This window comes from Elaeis guineensis, unplaced genomic scaffold, assembly GCF_000442705.2.
Source record: "Elaeis guineensis isolate ETL-2024a unplaced genomic scaffold, EG11 Super_Scaffold_32645, whole genome shotgun sequence".
In the NCBI taxonomy this organism is placed as follows: domain Eukaryota; kingdom Viridiplantae; phylum Streptophyta; class Magnoliopsida; order Arecales; family Arecaceae; genus Elaeis; species Elaeis guineensis.
In genome coordinates this window covers 243,815-268,343 of record NW_027332421.1, presented here as the reverse complement: position 1 = coordinate 268,343, position 24,529 = coordinate 243,815, and positions in this window count along the sequence as shown.

The window sequence follows — 24,529 nt, the reverse complement described above, 5'->3', positions numbered from 1 at the left end:
CCTCATGATGATACTATGACCAGAAGTATTTAAGAATTATATACATGCCTCTAATTTTTAGTACCTTGAGAATATATATCAAAGTATTAATTCTATGAATGATTCAGGGATACATTACTCTTGAATAAAAGTTAAACTTACCTTTTTATTAATCAAATCAGTATATTAAGTATAAAATTATGTCCTAGATTTATTACAATGTGTCAGCCATATTGGCTTCTAGGATATACATCTAACAGTAAGTCAATACCACAACCCAATATAACATTATAGGTAAATGGGAGTTTCATGACCAAAAAGTTTACTTCAACAGTAGATTGCTTCAAAGATTGTCCTACCATTACAGAAAGGAGACGGTTCCTTCACCGACACTGTATTGCTAGAAAATCCAACTAGAGGAGAATTCAACTTCTTTAGTTGTCCGAGAATCAAGCCTATTTGCATGAAAGCATCATAAAATAAGACATCCACGGAGCTTCCATTATCAATCAAAATATGATGTACATCATAATTTAAAACATTTAAGATTATGACAACAGGGTTATCATGTGGACAACTTATTCCTTCTAGGTGACTTCAAAGAAGACAATATCACCTCTGACCCTTTTCTTCTTCTTCTTCAGCTCTTTCTCCTCTGCTTGGCTTGGTTCGAAGATGGTGTTACCAAATTTCCCCCAAAGATGGTGTGGATTTCCCCTATTGTCGGTCAATCCCTCTAGGGGTCTTAATGATGAGGTGGCTCATTCCATGGTTCTTCTCAATTGGGTTGGTTATCAATGTACGCCATAATCATCCTCATTGGATGAGTGCCTTTATCTCTTCTTTATGTTGCCAACACTCTTCGGTATCATAGTCGTGGTCTCGATGGTATCTGCAATATTTTCTTGCATCCCTTATACATGCCAGCATTATCATCTTCTTCGGCCTCAGGAGCTCTTCTTGGTGCTCTATCTCCATCAGTATTTGTAGTCAAAGGATGTTAAGAAGGGTAAAGTTGTTGAACCTCCAAGGGGGCAATCTAGATGGCACCACTTGGGAGGAGATCCAACTCAATCCTTTCGAGGTGGTGTTTGAGACCAGTGTGACCCCTGTTCATTGCATCGTCCTATATGCCTGTGATCCTTTCCCTTCCCTCAGTTGTTCTTCACTTGAGATCCACCACTGGGATTTTCTCCATGCCAATTCCAGGCCTCTTTTACATTATCATATTTCTTAGCTCACTCTATCATTTCAGCAAAGTCTCTAGGGTATTTTTTTTTTCTCGAGTGAGAAGAGGTCATTTTGGAGCAATCTAGCTTTGAGTGCCCTCATAGCCATCGACTGATCCAAGTTTCATACTTCTAGAGTCATGATGTTAAAGTAGTTGATATAGTCTCGAAGAGGCTCATTTTCTCATTATTTTATACTGACATGAGAGTTCGAGTTTCGATGTTGTTGGCAACTGCTAATGAAGTGAGAGATGAATAATCGATCGAGCTGATTGAAGGAACTGACTGTATTTAGCTGAAGACTTGAGTACTAGTATCGGGTTACCTTTCTTAGGATCGAGGAGAATGCTCAACAAAGGATCATATCAGTTGTCCTATGAAGGAGCATCAAAGTTTTGAAGCTCTCCAAATGATCGATAGGATCGACAGTCCCATCATAAGGATCTAATTGCGGCATTTTGAATCATTCGAGAAGTGGCTCATCCATAATTTTTTGAGTGAATGGAGGGTTGATATTAAAGCTAAGCTCTATGCTTTGCTGCTGCAAGGTTTGGTTCTGTAATATGTCGATCTGACATTGCATCTCTTGGAGCTTCCTTTCCATCTCATCCTTTTGAGTAGGATGACAATGAGGAGAGAAGTTGCTCGATATAGAATTCCTCCTCGATAGTGGGGTTGGTGAGCACCTATATCTTCCCTGGGCAAGGCCGTTAGTCAGTTAAGATTGCTGGAGCCTGACCTTGGACTATGCGGGGGTGAAGGTCAGTTTGTCAGTCTGGCCTTACCTTGTGGGATCTTTGGGGCATGCTGAGGTGTAGTAGTTTGCTGCATTCCTCATACTATAGTAGATAAAGCCTATACCTACTGGACAAGGCTATTGTACTACCTGTTAGATGGCTGACACTGATTGTGGGGGAGGATTCTCTTGAATTGGCTCAAGTGCTGCCTCCTCTTGGCGGTCATTGTTGGTCCATGCCCCATTCAGCTGACAAGTTGCATTTGATGCTTCTCTTTGTGGCCTCATGGTGGTTCTCTCCTCCTCAGAGCAAAACTCCAAAATAAAGTTCGGAGACTTTCCTCTAGCACCAACTATTGTTGCCAAAATCCCATGCCTAAGGTCATAGGTGATTCTTCTGGCTGAGGTGACAATACTGAGTGAAGGCTGCCTCCAAGGGCTGATTCGAGACCTACAAAAAGTCCTGATCAGGAGATTTTTTGGTGAGGATCCTCCAATGCTCAAGTTAGGAGATAGAGAATGAGGAGAGAATAATTTTTGAGAGCTTACCCTTGGGGTCCCCACACCTCTTCTATTTCTAAAGAGGGAGTTGGAGTCGAGCATGCCCTGGAGACTAATTGATTTTCGATTATCATGCATGGATCAAGCTAACGATAATTATTTCAATTTGGGATGTGATTTGAGTGCGATGATATTCTTCCTTATCTAGACTTTCCAGAGTCATGAAGCTGATGGGCTTCCCTAGCTAGGATTATTGTCTTGTATGCATCTTTCTAAGGTTGGCTCAGCCTGAAAGTACCTCATCCATGGTCAAGGTACTAGCCCCAACACCTCAGTTAGAGTCATGGATCGAGCATCCTAGTCAATGCCAAGGTTTGAAGTGCTATCCACAAAGTATTGCTGTAAGCACATTGATTCTGATCTTCGTGTCGGATATTCTCAGTCTGGCTAACATCGACCTCCCATTCCCATGTTTTATCGAGGTCCAAACTCCAATGGTCCTCACCAAATTGAGGATACGATCGATTGAAGCCGAGGTGATGATCCACAATAATGACTATCATCATCATTATATATATATACACACACATACATACATATATCATAGAAAACCTACTTCATCTAAATATATACTTATGCTCTCAAAAATATCAAAAACCTATTCTATAATCTCTCAACAAGTATGTCCTGAAGTTCTATTTCAATTCCTTGTTCATATAAGTATGCAATTTGGAATCAAAATAAAATTTTTGCCTTCCCTAATATATTCTCAAAAAAAAGAACAAATCAAAGAATCAAATTCTCAAAAAAAAAATATCATGAAAAAGTACACAAAATCCATAAAATGCCCCTCAAAGTCCTAAACTTACCTACTAATATGTTGTTTCTCTTAAGGTCCCTAATAAACATAATGACCAATGAACTTTGCCATCAAAGAACTAACTTTTACCTTCACTAACTTTATTTCACAAAATTTTAAATTTCTTGACAAAAGAGCTAATCAAAAGATCAAAATTCATATAGGAACATAAAGAAAAAGAAAGTAGACAAGGAATTAGGATCAAAAGAAATATTGTTTTTAATATTTAGAAAATTTTTAATCCATATAGAACTCTAGCATGCCCCTCCTTGGCGAAGTAGAGCTCTTCCATTCTCCGACATGCCCATCTTATGAGCAAGATAATCTAGAAGTGGTTTGGTGGCACCACCCAGCAACCCGATCCACCTGCAATGTTCTCGCCACCTGATCCAACCCTTCATACAAGCCATCACATTACATCATGTGCTTCATGTCATATACTCAAATCTCCAAAGAAAACCCTAATGAGGCCCTAGAGTTTCACCATGGTTCTAGGCAATCCGTGGCAATTTAGGGTATTGATGAGATATCCAAAGTTGTAGGCACCATGGAAGGTGATCCAACTGACATCAGAAGTTGAACTCCTAGACAAAATAAATGACACAACCAATGTCAAGGTTGGGTAGCTTTCTGATGGCATGTGAGAGAGTGAGGCTTACTTGGATGAGGTGGAGCGCATTGATGTTTAGCCTTGACAAGGGCATAGGACTCCATTGGTGAGAGGAGCTAGTACTTCTGAGGGTGGTGTAATCTAGGTTGCCGGTGTGCATGGTCTGAACTAGATCAGAGAGAGGGTGGCAGTTTACAAGCCTTGAGATCATCCTATACTCTGAGGGTGGCAGCTAAGGTCCTCTACGACCTGTACAAGAGGGAATTGATTAGCAAATTGGATGGAGCTTGGATTTGGAGACTCAGGGTTCACTTAAGAGTTGTTTGTTTGTTTGAAGGTTGTATGGATAGTGACCAAATATAGCATTTTAAGCATCTAGGAATTGACACTGACCAAATGCAACCCTAGCTAGGTGAAGGTCTTACATGATGTAGTTCTCAATTTTATAGCCCACATCCTTCTAGGACATCTTGGTTGTATAACAAAAAGATCAAGCATAATGCACGTAATGCCACTTATTTCTTCTTATATAATGAAAAGTAGTAGGTTGCGCATCCTATGAAGCTAGAAGAACCACTAATAAAGTTGAACCAATGAGGATTAGAATGAAAGATAACATGAAGCAAAGATGATAACCAATCCTACTTGATCCAACTTAACCTAGCCATTCAATAACACTTGATCTCATCTAATCATTCCCAATCACATCAATCATACCAGTTCACATCCAATTATACCTAATTGCATTAAATCATACTCAATCATACCCAATCTAACATAACCCTCACCATCCATTCACACCGGATCTTAACCACTAACACCTAATCACATCCATATTAGATGTGTAACCTGAAAAGTCAATTGTTGGCTGACACATTGTAATTTTCTAGGATATAAGTTTGTACTTGATTTATTTAAATTAAAATTATGAATAATTATTTTTATTCTAGAATAATTGTTCTAGAATCATCCAAAGAGTTAATAATCAATGATACATATTCTCAAGAGTTAAAATTTAAGACATATCATTATAGATTGATTCCTAAATGCTCCCAGTCAATGATCATCATGAGGACAGTGATTGATCCGACTAGACTAGTGCATGGATCATTTTTCTTTGGATAAATATATCTTGAGTCTACAGTATGGGGATACTGGGGTGAGAGTGCATGTGGTTGTTAGAGAACAATGGTATGAAAGTGATCAAGAATAAAAAGTCACATGGATACTTACTCATTCTTCAGTAACTTTTGATGCTATAGTTATGTTAGTGGTTCTTTGATCTGCGGTGCCTTGACTGCTCACAATAAATTGCTATAGTTTGACTATATATAAACATAGTCTCTAGCCATATGGATCCTTGTAGTGGATGTTGGCTGTAGTGGATTCACTGTAGGAGTAGGAGTGCACTTATAGAGATCTATCAGTCTTAGTACTTGAAGAGTATCTTATGCGACCTAAGAGACTGAGTCCATAAGTTTGTGGCCACAACAGTGTGATTATAGAAAGAAATTTCTATGAGATTCATAATTAGAATTAGCTAATTAAGTTTGGCATATGACGATGCTTAGGGTTTGACAAGGTTCCATGATCTACATCTTGTCGAGACTCTCGATAGAAGAACTTAATCACACAGTAACTACACCTAGAGGTTCATCCTTTTATTCTACTGAGTTGCTACTACATACTGCTAGACATCACTGATGGATTGTGAGAACTCATTAAAATCATTTTCAGATCAATGATCCTTGTTGGAGTGAGTTGAAATTATTCCAGCCCATCAAAAGGAGTTTCAATGATACTGTGATGGAGATCACGGTATGTCTCACTACCAGATAGAATAGAACCTGAAGAGTCACATACAAAAGAAGCTCATCCTAATCAATAGCTTGAATCATGTTCAAATTATCAATTAGATTGATGGTTTGGATCAATTTATAAAGAGTTATAAATTTGAAAACTGCTAATTGTTAGCATACGGGACTTAATTGCAAGTGTTGCAATATAATTGAGCTTGATTAAATTATAAATTAAATCTAAATTAATTTAAATTAATTTAATTTAATTAAATTAAGTTAATTAATTCTAATTAGATTTAATTATCTAAGTAGGACTTAGATTACAATCTTGATTGAATCAGGGTTGACAGCCTTTTCGAATTTGATTCAAATCGGGCTCGAATTGGATTCGATTCGAACCCAACTTGAACCCAATCAAACCAGATCCCTTAACCCACTTTTTTTGGGCTTCTATCTCTAATTTATTGACTAAGGAGGGGAGAGATGGGTGCTAAAATGCTGCCCTCTTTTCTATGCATGCGTGAAGGGTGAAGGGGCACCAACTATTGGTGCCCCTCCTCTCTAGGAGTTTCACTCTTCATGGACTTTGCTGTCCTTTGAATTTGATTCAAATTCGAAAGTGGATCAAATCTTATCCTAATTTGGAAGGGCATTATATTGAGATATTTTTGTGCGATAAAAATAAAGGAAGAGTGTGCGTGCGCTAGTTGGTGATTGCGGTGTTTTTCCTTGCCGCAAGAGATATCTCATCACCCCCTTTTTCTCTCTTTCTTCATCCCATGCCGCACCTTATCCTCTGGATCAGATCAAAGAGAGATAGATTAGAGAGAGAGGAAGAGAATAAATGTTGCCCAGATATGGCTACCCAAGAGAGGGGGGTGAATTGGGTATTTTAAAAAATTTAATTAAATTAAAACTCTAACAAGTATATGCTTCTAACTTGAATAATTATGTGGTGATTATAATACGTAGCAGCAGAAATGAAACATATAAGTTGCTATACAAAATATGAAAATAAGTAATACAAAAAACTAAACAAAGAAAGCAAGCACAATACAAACACATAAGATTTATAGTGGTTCGAAGCAATCCGCTTGATGTCCACTTTCCAAGCTCTCCTTGGATATTCCACTATAATCTTTTTTTGATTATAGTGTATTTATTTTTTCAGGTTCACAAACAAATTCAATGGGATCACCAACCACAACCCTACACCGATAGTTTTTCGGACTCACTATCAATTTAATTGGTTTTAATCTTGGCTCATCAACCACAACCATACAATGTCCAATTCTAGGCTTAGACCAGCCTTAACTCTAAGTTTCTTTCCTCCAAAGATATTTGTAAAGAAATAAAAATATAAATTCAACATAAAAGAAAAACTAAAAAGAAACTCTTTTTGAAGCATGAAGAAGAGGCTGAATGATGCTCTTTTGAAGCTTGAAAACTCTTCTTAGAATGTTGAGAAGATGCTTGAGAAGTTGTAGAAGATAGTTCTTGAATGCCCACTAAAATCATGCTTGAAACCCTCTCTTCTCTCTTTTACTTGGATATTCAATGGAGCTCTTAAATTTGAATATTTTTTTTTTTAATCCACTTCCTTTCTTTTTCTTTTGATTCTCCATCTTTAAATAGACTTGACAATGGCTGGAGAAGGAGTTCTAGCTATTGGAATGAAGAAAATGAAAAAAAATTCTCCAATCTGATCGAATCCCTAGGGTGTGATTTGAAAATTTTTCTATTCAAAAGCTTACATAACAATTATGGATTACCTTGATCACAGCAAAATAGAGATCAAATCTCCAGAGGTTGCTTGAATCCATGCCTTGCGAGGCCTGAAAGCACAGGCTCTCTACTTTGCGCACACGCTAGGCTCCGTAAGAAAAAAGGATGATCTTCTTTTTGCCAATCTTTAGGAGGGAATATAGGGAGGGAGGAGATCTGATTTCTTCTCCTTAGGGATACCTGGAAAGGAGTCCTCACACCCAAAAGAGAATCACCCAAGATATCTCACGATAAGAAAGAAAGAACACCTTCTTTCTATTTTTGGACTTATCCTAACAAGAGAAGGAAGAGACTAATTGGACAATAGGGAGAGGATGTTAGAAAGAAAGAAGGAATTAAAAATCTGAATGAATCCAATCCCCCAGCGCACCCCCCTTTAAATACTTACCGATGGGTTGCCTTCGAAAATTTTTGCGCTCCTTCCACGCGCCATCTCGCATCCATCAAAAATCTCATACCTCCTGATGAATTTCATGTCCATATAGAAGTTTTTGATACATGGAAATCATCGGGAAAAAATCCAAGAGATGCTTCATGAAGAAGGACTATTCAAATATTTTTCTCGATGATTCTCTGATGCATCATGCAGCTTCCCATGGCATAATTTTTTTCCACCACCCATCAATGTAATTTTATCCATCCAATGGAAAAAAAATTCAGATTAAGAAGTGGCATGACAAATGGGTTAGAGTCCTTCACAAGTTGGAATCTTGGTTAGGCGCATGGATCAGGCTGACAGGATTTCCAAATTCAATGAATTTTACGATTAAATCAGAAAGAATTTTAACTTTAGAAAATTTACATGCTCAAAATAAAGTTAGAAATTATCAAAAAAATTATTTCATCATGGAACATAGGATAAGCTTGAGAATGAGCCATCCCATCTCATGAGATGCGAAAGCTGTTTCTGCACACAAAAACTACATCCACGCACAAGAAAATTTTTGACTCATGGAGACTTAGTTTCTGGCTCCAAATTTTTGGTACATGTAGCCAAGGGCTGAAAAACTCAATAAAAAATTGATTTGAATTAATTTGGCTTTAATTAGCCCAATCTAAATCAACTTTAAACTCGATTTGAAACAAGGAGCTAGTTTTTTGCAACATGTGCTAGCATGTCAATTTTGCAAACATGATCTAATCCAATTAGATCCCTAATTAATACCCTTTGTGTGTGACCCATTGAGTTCCACATCTAGCCAGCAATAGATCTGAGTTTAAGTCGATTTGATTTGATTAGAATTTAATTTAACCGATCTAGATCCAATCGAACTAACCTGATTTTAGCAATTAGAACTCTTTCTAATTGGTGATTGAATTGAACTCTTTAATTTGATCAAATCTATAAGACAAGATTAATGTCTAGCAACATATCATGTCTATCTGAAAGATATAAAATTTTTGATAGAAATATCAAAAATATCCTTCAGTGGAAAGTTACCGTGCAATTTGATCCTACGATCTTCCTGCACCTCGAATATGACTCTGGATATGGAATGATGTCAAATCCAATATCATACTCATATTTCTCTCCATCTTATATGATGATTTAATTAATAAAATATTAAAAACTTTTTTTAATTTTTATTCTATTTTGATCAAAGACTTCCTGAATCATCAATCGATCAGAACAAGTAAGATGTGATTTCCTCTTACCAGGAGTGATCGATTCCATGTTGACCTACTCACAACCTTCATACACATTCTACCATATCTAGAACACTCTGTACATGACTAAGTCATGAATGAGTATGAACCAAAAAATATGGATTCATGTATACAAGATTCTGTGGTAGTCTCAGGTCAAAGGATTACATGCACAACTCCCACTATAAGAAAACATCTCTTGACAGGTAAGTAAATTCCATAAGATGTTTCTTAAGTCGATCAATTCAGTGAACTCATTCTCTAATGAGCACCCACTTTCTTGTATTAGTGTCTCACACAAGTGGCATATGAGATCTGCCACCCTCTCCATCGATCATACATAGAAAGTGCTAATCTATCCGGAACATTGATCCCCTACTCAATGCTCCTATGACTAGGAATATTCTAAATCAAGATTTTTAAGATTTTAGGTCTCATAGGTATAATCTCATTATAATCCTAAATCTATTTTTCTGATTTATGGAGTTCATCATAATCATTACTAAAGTAAGATGCAGCATATGATGAAAAATACTTTTATTATTTAAAGAGTCAATACATAAGTCTGGAAGATTACAAGAAAAATCCATCAAAATATAAATTTCGATTGGCGTGTAGGGCATATTCTTTTCAATCTTCCACTTGCACTAAAGTCAATCGCCCTTATATTTTATCCCATACAATCGAGATGGCAATCGAACTGTTGCTGTGGTAGAGCCTTAGTGAATGGGTCTGCTATGTTATTCTTTATTCATACTCATTCAATGACAACATCTTGTCTTTCGATTATTTCATGAACGAGATGGAAGCATCTTAGAATTGTTTGGATTTATGATGAGACCTTGGTTCCTTTGCTTGAGCAACTGCTCCAGTATTATCACAGTAAAGTGGTACTGGATTCTTAATCTCAGGAACGACACCCAACTCAATGATAAACTTCTTCATCCAGACAGCTTTCTTGGCGGCTTAACTTGCAGCTATATATTCTGCCTCAGTGGTTGAGTCAGCTACAGTCTGCTGCTTGAAATTTTTCAACTAACAGCTCTACCATTAAGAGTAAAGACATACCCTGAAGTAGACTTGCTATCATCAGGGTCTGATTGAAAACTAGAGTCAGAATAACTTTCTAGTTTTAAATCAGATCCTCCATATACCAGAAAAATATCTTTAGTCTTTCTTAGGTACTTAAGAATATTTTTCACTACTTTTCAATGATCTTCTCCTGGATCAGCCTGAAATCTACTAACTATGCCTAAGGCATAGGCAACATCAGGCCTAGTACATAGCATAGCATACATGATCGACCCTACTGCCGAAGCATAGGGAATAGAACTCATCTATTTCTCTCTTCGATGTTTTCGAGACATCCTTTTAGAGAGATGTATACCTTGACTCATGGGTAAATAACCTCTTTTACTTTCATCCATGCTAAACTCTTTAGCACTAAGTCTATGTACCTGGATTGGGACAAGCCTAACATCCTCTTAGATCTATCCCTATAGATCTTTATACCTAGTATATAGGATGCTTCACCCAAATCCTTCATGAAAAACTTACTTGATAGCCATGTCTTGACCAATTGTAACATTGGGATATCATTCCCAATAAGAAGTATGTCATTCACATATAAAACTAAGAAGACAATGGTACTCCCACTAGTCTTTTTGTATACACAAGGTTCATCCATATTTTTGATAAAGCCAAACTCTTTGACTGTAACATTAAATCAGATGTTCCAACTCCTCGAGGCCTGTTTTAATCCATAAATAGATTTCTTAAGCTTGCATACCTGATTTTCTCTCCCTTTTGAGACAAATCTTCTAGCTGAGACATGTAAACCTCTTCCTCAAGATAACCATTAAGGAAGGCGGTCTTCACATCCATTTGCTAAATCTCATAATCATGGTATGCTGCTATTGCAAGCATAATCCGTATAGATTTGAGCATGGCAACAGGTGAAAATATTTCATCATAATCAATACCCTATTTTTGCCTGAAATCTTTAGCTACTAATCTAGCTTTGTAGGTTTCAACTTGGCCATCCGCTCCAATCTTTTTCTTATAGATCCATTTGCATCCAGTAGGGGTCACACCCTTTGGTGCATCAACCAAAGTCCACACTTGGTTGGAATACATAGAGTCCATTTCGATTTCATAGCCTCTAGCCATTTGTCTGAGTCTCTTCTTATGATGGCTTCTGTATAGGTCAAAGGTTCATCATTCTCAATGATGTGGGCTTCATTATTCTCAATAATGAACCCATACCTCATAGGTGCATTCCGCACCCTATCCGACCTTCGAAGGGGTATACTTTGTGTTTGTACTTCATTAATGGATATTTTTAGTTGAGGATCATCTTGTGCTTGCATTTGTAGGTCTTAAATTTCTTCAAGTTCAATTTTCTTCCCACTGCCTCTTTTTAGGATAAACTCTTTTTCCATAAAAGTGGCATATTTACTGACAAACATCTTATGTTCGGTAGGATGGTAAAAGAGGTATCCTATACTTTCTTTAGGATAACCTACAAACAAGCATTTATCTGCCCTAGCACTCAGCTTATGTCCAAAATTTTTTTTAACATAAGCTGGACAGCTCCATATCTTAAGATACTTAAGATTAGGCTTCTTTCCTCTCCATATCTCATATGGAGTGCTTGGCACAGATTTTGAAGGTACTTTATTCGGATATAAACAGTAGTTTCTAGGGCATATCTCCAAAAAGAAATTGATAAATCTATAAGGCATATCATGGACCGCACCATATCTAATAAAGTGCGATTCCTCCTTTCCGCTACACCATTTAGCTGTGGTGTATAGGGAGGGATCTATTCTGAGAGAATTTATTTTCTTTAAGATGATCTAAAAATTTATTGGATAAGTATTCTCCTCCTCGATCAGATCGAAGGATTTTAATACTTTTTTTAGTTTATTTCTCGACCATACTTTGATACTCTTTAAATTTATCAAAGGCTTTGGATTTATGTTTCATAAGATACACATATCCAAATCTAGATAAATCATCAGTGAACGTTATAAAATAAGAGTATCCTCCTCTGCTTTTGTTGTCATAGGACCACATACATCAGTATGTACAAGTCCTAATAACTCACTTATCCTTTCTCTATATCCATTAAATGGAGTCTTAGTCACTTTTCTTATAAGACAAGATTCACAAGTACCTAATGATTCATAATCATAAGGATCAAAGAACTCTTCTTTGTATAACTTGTTAATCCTTGTCTCACTTATATGACCAAGTCGACAATACCAAAATAAAGTATTATTCAACTCTTCTCTCTTTCGCTTTTTACTTTCATTAATATGAAAAGCATTATCATTAGATAGAATTAGAAGATCATTAGTAATAACGCCATGATAAATAATTTCATTAGAAAAAAAATTAAGCAACTATTGCTCTTTCCATTTATTTCATAACCTCGCTGCAATAGTAACGATACAGAAATAATATTTCTAATGATCTTAGGCATATAATAACAGTTTTCTAGCTCTAAGATCTTTCAGAAGGTAACTTTAATATATATGTCCCTACAGCCTTTGCTTGGATTGACTCTCCTCCAGCGCCATAGAGCTTGAAGTCACCCTTCTTCAGTACTCTAATGTTCTGCAGCCCCTGCAACGACTTGCAGATATGAGAACCGTAGACAGTATCCAATACCAAGAGTCTGAATTGGAAGAACTTAATGACAAAATTGTATTTATCTCATACATACCTTTTGGTGCATCGCTTGCACCTGCCTTTACAGTTGCAAGATATAATTTGCAATTTCTTTTCCAGTGTCCTGCCTTACCGCAGTGAAAGCAGGTACCCTATCCGAAGACTTTCTTCTCCTTCTTCTTCATCTTGCCACCCTTAGGATTCAGTGCTTTCTTTGAACCCTTAAAGCCTGACTTCTTCTTTGAGGTTTTACCCATAAGAAGAAGTGGAGTCTTTTCTTTCTTAATATGGCTCTCAGCCGTCTTAAGCATATTTAACAGTTCAGGCAAGAAGGTATTCAGTTTGTTCATATGATAGTTCACAACAAACTGAGTGAATGACTCAGGGAGAGATTGCAGGATCAAATCCTAACTTAATTCTCTATCCATCACAAAATCAAGTTGACCCAATCTAGTGATTAGATCAATGATCTTCAAGACATGGTCTTGTACGGATGATCCCTCAGTCATTCTAGCATGGAATAACTGCTTAGATATCTCATATCTAGCAGTTCTACTCTGTTCTCCATACAACTCTTTAAGATTAAGGAGTATGGATTGAGTATCCATGCTCTCATACGGCCTCTGCAACTCATTGCTCATAGAGGCCAGTATGATGCACTTGACAGTCAAACTGTCATTCTTCCACATCTTGTATGTGGATACCTCCTCTTCTGTGGCATCATCCCCAACCTCTTGTGGTTCAGGGATGTCAAGAATATAAGAGAGCTTCTCCTGAGTGAGTACGATCTTTAAATTCCTCAATCAGTCCACATAATTAGGATCGATCAACTTGTTGAAATCTAAAATTTCTCGCAATGATAGTGAAGATGCCATTTATAGAATTTAATCTATAATAATTAAAGAATATTATATTAGCAAATAACTCATATTGACTCATATAATTAAATAAGATCTTTAGATTTAATTGTGCCTCCCACTATTTTATCGAACATCATAACCCTCTACAATGATGAACAAGATATATTTAATATTTATCTTAGTAAGATTGAGATCTTAATTTCTCATAATGATCTTGTGTTAACACAACAAACCCTTATGAGTTCATAGGTAGGAAACTCTTTCCAATTGTATCTCATGCAATTTTTAATATTATATCTTGGCCTCTAAAATATTATTAGCCTTGTGTTAACACAACAAGCTATAATATTTTAGTTAAGTTAGATCCTTCATTTCAATACAGTCAAATTTTAATATAACTGCCTTGTGTTAACACAACAAAGCAGTATATTCAAAATTACTGTAAGCATCTTCTATGCACCAGGATTATGTTATATCAATCTTTATGATAAGTCTCATGTTAACACAACAAACTAGCCATAGTTCATGATGTAACATTAACCTAGCATGAAGGAAGGCCCTTAATAGTGTTTTCAACATTGAGTTTTTCAATATCAAGATCGCTTAATCAAATTGGCCAGGTAAGTAAGGTGGGGGTCCCCCCATTGCTTTTCTTAGACACCAATAAATTGGCCAGATCAGACAATGGAACTAATTAAAGAACCACCTATAGCATTTTTCTAGACACCAATTGATCAATTGATCAAGAATTAGTTAACCCATAGTTGCATATCACTACCACTTAATATAATTTTCTAATGAGGGCTTTTATTTGGTCTCATGCATATTCTAACTATATAATACCTATTTATGTATCAACATTAAAACTTTCAACATGTGCAAGTGTAAATATAGACATTCATCATCTTAGGACAACCTTGCAGCATAACCCCGTTATGCTAGGACAACCTTATGTCAAGATAATGAAGTGGTGAATGATATATGCATTATTTATATCATCATATGAAAGCATAAATTATTTTATAGTATAAATCATACTATGGATCACATAAATATTATGTATATATGATTGAACCAAACAAGACCGGCTCTGATACCACTGTAGGATTTCAGGATGGGCATGCACAGTGGAAACATAATGGATTTTAAAATTTTAATAAAAAAATTTAAATATTAAACCCTTAAACCAGCATCTTCTTGATGATTAACAATCATATATAACATAAATTTAAGATTAAATTTAAATTATAGAAGAATACCTACAAGCTTAATCCAAATTTTGGTAGAACCTCCACCAGTGCCCAAGTGTTCGCCCTCCAACGGTGATCCACACAGGGCTATGATCAGGACACCAACTCTTTGAGATGATTTTTTCTCTAAAATTCTCACTCTGAGAATTTTCTTGAATACCAAAACCTCAAGACCCTCTTCCTCTTCTCCTAGTCTTCCTATCCCTACCTTTCTTCTCTCCTTGTCTTCCTTAATTCTCTTCCTAGACTCTTATCCCAAAATCAAACTTGCCCTTTCTATTTTTGGACATGTCCTAACAAGAGAAGAAGAGACTAATTAGATAATAGGAGAGGATGTTAGAAAAAAAAGAGGAATTGAAAATCTGAATGAATCCAATCCCCCGGCGCACCCCCCTTTAAATACTTAGCGATGGGTTGCCTTCGAGAATTTTTTGCGCCCCTTCCACGTGCCATCTCACATCCATCAAAAAATATCATATCTCCTAATGAATTTCATACCCATCTAGAAGTTTTGACACATGGCAATCATCAAAAAAAAATCCAAGAGATGCTTCATGTAGAAGGACTCTTCAAATATTTTTCTCAATGATTCTCTGATGCATCGCGCAGCTTCCCATGTATAATTTTTTTCCACCACCCATCAATATAATTTTATCCATCCAATGGCAAAAATTAAGGCACTAACATGAGAATATCATGAAAAAAAAATTTAGATTAAGAAGTGGCATGACAAATGGGTTAGAGTCCCTCACAAGTTGGACTCTTGGTCAGGCACATGGATCAGGCTGATAGGATTTCCAAATTCAATGAATTTCCATGATTAAACCAGAAAGAATTTTAACTTCAAGAAAATTTTCATGCTCAAAATAAAGTTAGAAATTATCATAAAATTTATTTCATCATGGAACATAGGATAAGCTTGAGGATGAGGCATCCCATCTCATGGGATGCAAAAGCTGTTTCTGCACACAAAAACTACACCCACGCACAAGAAAAATTCTTGACTCATGGAGACTTAGTTTTCTGGCTCTAAATTTTTGATACATATAGCAAGGGCTCAACCAACTCAAACCAAAAATTGATTTGAATTAATTTGGCTTTAATTAGCCCAATCTAGAATCAATTTTAAATCTGATTCGAAACAAGGAGCTAGTTTTTGCAACATGTGCTAGCATGTCAATTTTGCAAACATGATCTAATCCAATTAGACCCCTGATCGATACCTTTGTGTGTGAGCCATTGGGTTTTACATCTAACCAGCAATAGGTCTAAGTTCAAGTCAATTTGATTTGATTAGAATTTAATCTAACCAATCTAGATCCAATCGAACTAATCCGATTTCAACAATTAGAACTCTTTCTAATTGGTTATTGAATTAAACTCTTTAATTCGATCAAACCCATAAGATAAGATTGACGTCTAGCAATATATCATATCTACCTGAAAGATATAAATTTTTTATAGAAATACCAAAAATATCCTTCAGTGAAAAGTTACTTTGAAATAGAACATCGCTTCACATCGGTAGGTCACCCATAAGCAAATAGAGAGGTGAAAGTAACCAATAGAACTCTCCTATAAGGCTTAAAGGTCAAATTGGATCAGATAGGGGGGTCATGGATAGATGAGCTTCATCATGTGTTATGGGCTTATCAAACCATTCAGGGGCTCCCAACGATGAAACTCCTTTCAATCTTGCATTTGGGACTGAAGTAGTTATATCGATGGAGTTTGGGCTTCCATCCCTCAGAGTTGAGAACTGTAATGAAGACACCAATCCAGTATGGTTTCGAGCTAACCTCGACTTGATCGAAGAAAGCAGAAAACATGCCGCCATTAGAATGGCTTCTGTTGGTGCAGAATTCCGCCGACGTCGGAGAAGCTGGAGTCGAGGGGATCGCGGTGGCCGACGGGACCTGCAAGAAAAGTCTAAATCAGAGTTGGAGGTGCTCCGGCGAGACCCTCCGATGCTCAAGTCAGTACTCTACTTCAACAGAAATAAAGCACTCGAATGGGATTTTAGCAGAGTTTCGAGATAGAGTTTAGAGCTTAGAGGAGAACATATCTGGAGGGTCTCTTTTATAGATAGAAGAGCGTAACCGATTGACAGTGACATCCGTAACTACCTGTAGTGGGCTGTTTAGGACCACGTGGAGTTTGTTACGGAGGGTGGAGTGGTGTCCGTTGTTACGACTTGCCAGAGAGTGATGGGGCCACGTGGAGTTTGTTACCGAGAGTGGAGTGGTGTCCGTTGTCGTGACTTGCCAAAGAGCGATGGGGCCACGTGGAGTTTGTTACCGAGAGTGGAGTGGAATAGCCCTCTATCTCAGCAATCTAAGAGAAGCTTGGATGTTTTGAGGTTGCTGACGGGTTAACTGTTGTTGGGTGCCTTAGACGTCGATGCTGCAGACGGAAGTCATCTGCTATAGAAGTTCGGGCGAAAACTTTCTATTGGAGAAGTCTGGTAGGAGTTCGATTGCTAGAGAAGTTCATCTAAACTTTATCTAATGTAGAAGCTCATCTGAAGACTGTCCACTAGAGAGGTCTAGTTTCATGAGGAATCCAGCAGAAGGTCAACTGATAGTGGAGTTCGGAAGGCGTTGTGAAAGTTTGTCCGCTGGAGGAGTCTTGAGGACACTGTGGAAGATCGACCGATGGAGGAGTCTGGAATTCAATTCTATTGTAAAAGTTTGGACGGAGTCCGTTTCTTGCAGGAGTTCGCAAGGAGGCCGCTTATTGTAGAAGTTTGGATGAAGACCAGTTGCTATAAAAGGTCGGATGGAGATCGCTCATTGTAGAAGCTCGGATGGAGATCGATTGTCGTGGAAGTCCTGCTGCTGAAGAAGCTCGAACATTGATGAAGTCCGAAAGAAGCTCGGAGTAAAGTCAATCGTTGGAGGAATCTGGAGGACACTATGAAAGGTCAACTACTGGAGGAGTCTGGACAGTACTGTGAAAGCTCGGACGGCCGAGAAAGTTCAAAAAGACGCCGCACAAGGTCGGAAGCCGGAAGAGCCCTGAGAGGGTCGGCCTCTCACGAACTTTGACTGGGGTTATTTTATACCCAACACCAGTCCTCCTACTTCTGAGTTCGGATTTCGAATGAAGAAAGTACAGAGAAATTTTTATAGCCGAAGTTGCCTCCCTCGATTTTCGTACTTAGTTGTTTTCAGATATTTTGGTGTTTGGCGTGCTAATGCTGGAGTCTTTTCAAATCGAGATGACCCGAAAAGATTTTTTTGAAATTTTTGCTGGAGCATTGCTCTAGGTATGGTGCAATAATGATTCTATCAGTCGTCAGCCACCTGCCATGATGAGTGGGACACGCGGCGGTTGTAGATCGGTCAAAGGAGATCTGCAATCATTATTGCGCAGACCCTATTGCCTATTTAAACTCACCCCCCTCCTTCAGGGGTTTCACTTTGCTTGAGACTCTTCTTCGGTTCCTTCTTCTTCCCATGAGCTTCGTCTTCCTCCAGCGTATCCCTCTTAGTCTTAGGTGCTCTTCGGGTCGACCCTCATCACCCTCACTGCCTTCTTGCATCTTTCGGACCAGCCTAGGTTAGTTCTAGAACCCCTCTTTTTCTTGTTCTTCTTCCATTTTTCCTCCTTTGCATTCCACCCATTTGGTTTTTCTGCGAGCGCCTTGTTTCTTATTTTTCTCAATTTTTTCAAAATTTTTTAGGATTTTCACTTGATCCAAAATATCCTCCAACACTTCCTCCTCTAGCAGTTCTAGGAGTTCGTCCATTCCAGCCCCCAAAATCTTAATTCTATAGATGGACCTCATCCGATCTTTGTACCAGACACCATTCCCAGCTCTCTGACTCCGACAAACTCTCGCTGATTAGAATTCAGTATGGGGTTCCTCTGGAGTATGAGCTTGAGCTTTTCGGGCAAACTGACTGGGCTAGCCCCCTCCCCCTGGCTGCTTCTGCTTATACCAAGAAGCTTTCTGTGCCAAGCTTCGACTTCCACTTTCACCTTTTGTTGTTATTTTTTTTATTTTTTAAATATTTTTTTAGTTTCTGTAGCACCGAACTCCTTTAGATTTCTGATAGGATTTCTTTCCCTCTGTCGTTTAGCTGAAGTTCGGCCAACCCTTTCTTTGTTTAGAAATTTCTATACCTTCAAGCATCACCCTTCGGCAAAGGACTGGTGGTACTTCTCCCCCAGTTCGGTAGAAAGGGGTTGCTGAAAGGTGCCCCCTCTTCTATCCACAACTGGAAGGAGAGGTACTTCTACGTCCGATGCCCGACCTTGGAGCTGGGGCTCCCTGAGGGACTTCGTCCGTCGGGTTCTAGCCTGGAAAAGGACGACCTTGAAGCCTCCATTAAACTTAAGGCTTATCCAGCTCCTCTCCTCTTCGACCTCCTGAAGGAGCAACTCTTATTTAACGTCGGCCTAAGCCCTCTCAATCCTGTCGGTATTTTATTCATTTTTTTTTCAGTCATTCACTGCTTCTCCTTTTTTCTTGTTCTTTTTCTAAGCTGAGCTAACCTTCTTTCATTGCAGACATGGATGCAGACGTAGCTCGGATGCTAGCCAAGGCTCTCAAGGCCCACAGAGGAAAGGCGCCGCGACTTCTGGGTCGGTGAAGAAGGCAAGGGTAGGTGAGACGAGCTCGACCGTGTCTGTCTAGGCGGCCATTTTCGTTGATGCCCCCTCCGATGTCGAGCTCGCAGGCCCCTAAGCTTCTTCAAGAAGCCCCCCGGCCGAGGTTCCTGCTCTAGAGTCTCACCCCAAGGAGGCACCGGGGGCCGAAAGGAGGAGGAGGAAGAAGATGTTGGCTCACAAGAGTCACAGCAGCAGGGCTACCATCGAGGGGGCCGATGGCTCTGAAGAGGATTCGGAGGAGAATTCCTTCAGTAATAGTGATTTAATAAAAAGATTGATCGATGGGTGCGTCCTGCCCGAGGTCGTCCACAGGATCATCCATGTCGATCCTAAATAGAGGGTTTGGGACTCTCTGGGATCCTTTCTCGAGGTAGGCTGATCTACTTTTTCTTTTCGCTTCTTTACTTAGCATATTCCTTAGCTTCCATATTGACTCCTTGGTTGCTCTTACAGATTGGACACCAGCTCATCACTAATATCGAGGCGATGAATAATGCAAAAAGAGAAGCAACCCAAGTGGAGGAAGGCCGCCAGGCTGAGGCCACCCGCCTTAAGGAGAAGGTTGTCGAGGTCGCGAGTCTCCAAGAGGCACTACAGAAGGAGGAACGAACCTTGGCAGATATGAAGGCCGCCCTGGAGGAGGAAAGAAAGAAAGCAGAGGCTGAGGTCTCCAAGCTAAGGGAGCAGATCCCGACCTTAGTCTCAGAGGCACGAGCCCAAGCAGTGGAGGAGTTCAAGACCTCCTTGAGATGAGGGATCTAAATGTCCAGTTCGGCCAGGCCACCTTCATCAAGGGCTTCGAGCTCTGCAGGAGAAGGTGGTCGCAAAATTTCTCGAACTAAACCTCGGCTTCTCGGATGAGGCGTCCAACGATGAAGTCAGACCTTCTAAAGCCGCTGCTGGTCTCCCTCCAGTCGGGACCTCTTCGACTGTCGTGGCTGCCACAACCGACCTTCCGGGTTACCGAGCTCCTCCACTTCTGCTCCAGAGATCCGAAACCTCTAATCTTGTATTTTTTCTTTGTTGTGACTTTTTTTTGTTCTCTTATACTTAAGAACTATTTAATCAATGAAATCAGATTCTTCTTTACAGAGAGCTCCTTTTTCTTACTCTACATCCTTCTTCTTCTCTTTTATTTTCTTACACTGATTTGTATTGTGACGCTCTTATTTTTCAACAACAGTGCCCTGCCGAAGCTCTTCCCCTGCCGCAAGGGATCCCTTTGAAGTTCATGTTCCGGAATCTGAGAAGGAAAGTTCATCACCTAACGAAGAAATCAAAGAAGTTGGATGACAAACTTCACCGATGAGGAAGAACTATTCGGAAGCCACCGTGGAGGTTACTCGCCTTCGGACCTCCACAAAAAGGCTTCATGGACTACACCCGGAAGAAGGCTAACTTTGTAAAGGAGCTTGAGGAACTCCAGAAATGCACCAACAATCGATTTTGGACTCAGCTTCCAAGATCAGCTCCCTTGAGGTCGAGCTGCGGCTGCACGGGAGAAGATCGGTCAATTAGAAGGGAGCTCGTCCTAGCTTACAACTCAGGCCGATCACGATCGGGACTAGTCGAAGAAATTCTCTAACCTCCAGAAGCAGATACAGGAGCCGAGGCGAACTACAATACCTATCGAGTCGGCTAGTGCGGGCAAGTAGATGACGATCGAAGGAGGCTCAAGACGGTGACCGACGAGGTTGCCCACCTTCAGAAGTAGTTGTCCGAGAGAGCCCACGCCATTTCGGTTCAAGGCTCCGACGAGCTCCGCTCCTTAAGGAGGACCATGGAAGAACTGTCCATGGCCCTTGGGCAGGAGAAGGCCGAACTACAGTGACTGAAAATTCAGCTGGCCTATGAGCAGCAAGTGGTCAAAGATGCCGAGGTAAAATCCGAGGTTTTGAGGAAGAGGCTTCGAGAATCAGAGGGGAAAGCCGATGTTTCACCAAATATATCGGGAGATGCTGTTAAGAAAGAAGAAACTGAAAGAAGAAGTTGAAACTTAAAGCAATCCCTAATAATGGCTGAAATCGAGAGTCCGAAGTCTGAAGAAGTCGAGCTTCTTAGAGATTTTTTACCTTTTGTTCCATGTATTCTTTTCTATTCTGGTTGTTTCTTTTTTTTTGGCCTTCAAAGGCTTTTGTAATGCATTCTTTACTAATAAAATAAAATAGAATTTTCTCATTACTTGTATACTCTTACTCTGAGTTGTCATTTATCAGCTTCTCTTATCTTTTGTCTTATTGATGTCGATGTTGTTTGAAGGTTACTGATCATCACCATGTTGATTCGTCTTTTTGTTCATGACCGAAGGTCTTTTTGAGGCTATTCGAGTTTGATGCTTTCTCTGATATTCAAGCTTGGGGCCCAAACTTCTCATTACTTTCAGAAAGTCTATTTTTTCTGCTAGTGTTGGGTTCCCCCTTAGAGACTGAGAATTTTTACAAGAGTTTTCTTCCTCGTTGCGATGAGGTCCCTTATGTCTTAGATGTAGTTCATTTTTTTCCTTATCTCTGGTGTAGCTCGTCGCTTCCCTTTTTCTCTCTCCCTTTCTTTGTGTTTGGGCAAGGGTTTTTTCTCTATTCCTAAAGGGTTGTAGGGGTGTAGAGGAGCCACTGAGGGGGTTTTTTCCCTCATCCGATCTTAAACGATCAGATCTTCTTTGTGTCAGGATGAGGTTCTCCTCCTATTTCCGATATAATCAATTTTAGCTCATTTAGGATGAGATTTTTCTCTTGTTCTAACAGGGCTGTGGGGGCACATAAGGGCCGTTGTAAGGGCCTCTCCCTCCATCCGATCTCTAAATAATCGGGCCTTCGACTTTGCTCATGTTAGGATGAGGTTCTCCTCCTGTTCCTAACATGGCTGTGGGGGCACATAAGGCCATTGCAAGGGCCTCTCCCCCCATCTGATCTCTAAATAACTAGGCCTTCGACTTTGCTCATGTTAGGATGAGGTTCTCCTCCTATTCCTAACATGCTGTGGGGTGCATAAGGGCGTTGCAAAGGCCTCTCCCCCCATTCGATCTCTAAATAATCGGGCCTTCGACCTTGCTCATGTTAGGATGAGGTTCTCCTCCTGTTCCTAACATGGATGTAGGGGTGCATAAGGGCCGTTGCAAGGACCTCTCCCCCCATCTGATCTCTAAATATCAGGCCTTCATTTTTGTAGGGATGAGGTTCTCCTCTTGTTCCTGACACGCTTAATTTTGATAGTCTGAAGAAGCTACTTCCTGTCATTATAAGCTCATGCCAAAAGAAAAGATATGCGAATATGAAACTTTTATTTAAGACAAAGTTATCGGTAATACATTCATAATTTTTTTGAATTCCATGGTCGTGGAAGGTCTGCTCCTCCGAACTCTTTTAGATAGTAAGTTTCAGACCGGACTACCTCCTTAACTTCATACAGGCCTTCCCAGTTGGGGGCAAATTTTCTTTGGTTCTGAGGTTGTGAAATAGTGGCTCGTCGAAGTACTAAATCCCCCGCTCTGAAGGCTTTGCTCTTGACCTGGGAGTTGTAGTAGCAGGCTGCTTTCTGCTTGTAGGCTGCTATCCGAACTTGAGCTGTCTTCTACTTTTCTTCTAACAAGTCGAGGTTAGCCTTGAGATCTTGTGAGTTGCGCTACTCGTCGAATGCTACGACTCGCACCGATGGAAGCTTGAGTCGATTGGGATCATGGCTTCTATTCCGAAGGCTAAGGTGAAGGGGTCTCCCCTATGGCAGTCTTGGATAGTTCGGTATATCCATAACACATAATAAAGCTCATCTGCCCAAGTTCTCTTTGCTTTTTCAAGTCTCGCTTTGATTCCTTGCAACAGAGTCCTGTTAGTCACCTCGACTTCGCCATTTGCCTGCGGATGAGCTACTGACGAAAGATGTTTAAGTCCTCACAAAATTTAGCAAACCTTGCTTCAGCAAATTGTCGCCCATTATCAGTAATGAGAGTTCTGGGTAAGCCGAACCTACAGACGATTGACTTCCAGACGAAGTCTTGTACTTTAGCTTCTGTGATTTTTGCCAAAGGTTTGGCTTCGACACACTTGGTGAAGTAGTCAATTGCCACCAGGAGGAAACTTCCGTTGTCCAGATGTCATGGAAAAAGATCCAAGGATATCCATCCCCTATTGTGCAAACGGCCATAGGGCACTCAAGGGTATAAGTTCGGAGGTGGGCTGTCTTTGGATATTCGCATATCTCTGACACCGATCACACTTTCTGATAATTCGATGGAGTCATGGTACATTGTAGGCCAGTAATAACCTTGTCAGAGCAGTTTGTGGGATAAAGATTTGGCTCCCAGGTGACTTCCGCAGACTCCTTCATGTACCTCCCATAAGGCAAAGTCGGCTTCAGAAGGTCGAGACATTTCAGGAGGGGCAAAGAGTACGACCTCTTGTACAGCTTGCTTTCATAAGGATATATCGAGAAGCCTGGCTTCTAAGCTTTCGAGCTTCTTTGCATCATAAGGAAAAATCCCATCTTTGAGGTATGCAACTAGTGGGTCAATCCAGCTGGGTTCATGGCTGATCTCCATCACAGGCTATGGTTCTTCTGTACTTGGACACTTCAGAACTTCGAAGAAAACTTTCTTGGGTAGTTCAGCCAGAGCCAGTGTAGCCAACTTGAAGAGAAGATCGGCCCTGGTATTTCTGCTCTTGGAATCTGCTTGATGCCAAAGCTGCCTAAAGGCAGGGATGATCTCTTTTACCTTTTCGAGATACTTGGCCATACTATCCTCCCGAGCTTCATAGCTTTCGCTGACTTGTCCCACCACCAATTGGGAGTCACTGTAGACTTGGAGCCAGTTTACTTCTAATTCTTTGGTGATCTTCAGTCCTGCAATCAGAGCTTCATATTCTGCTCCGTTATTTATCGCAGGAATTTGAAGTACAATCGTACTCCAGATAATTCCTTCCGGAATTCAAGATTAGCCCGCGTTGCCACACATGTCGACCATCCACCCAAAACCATTGAATAATTCCTTC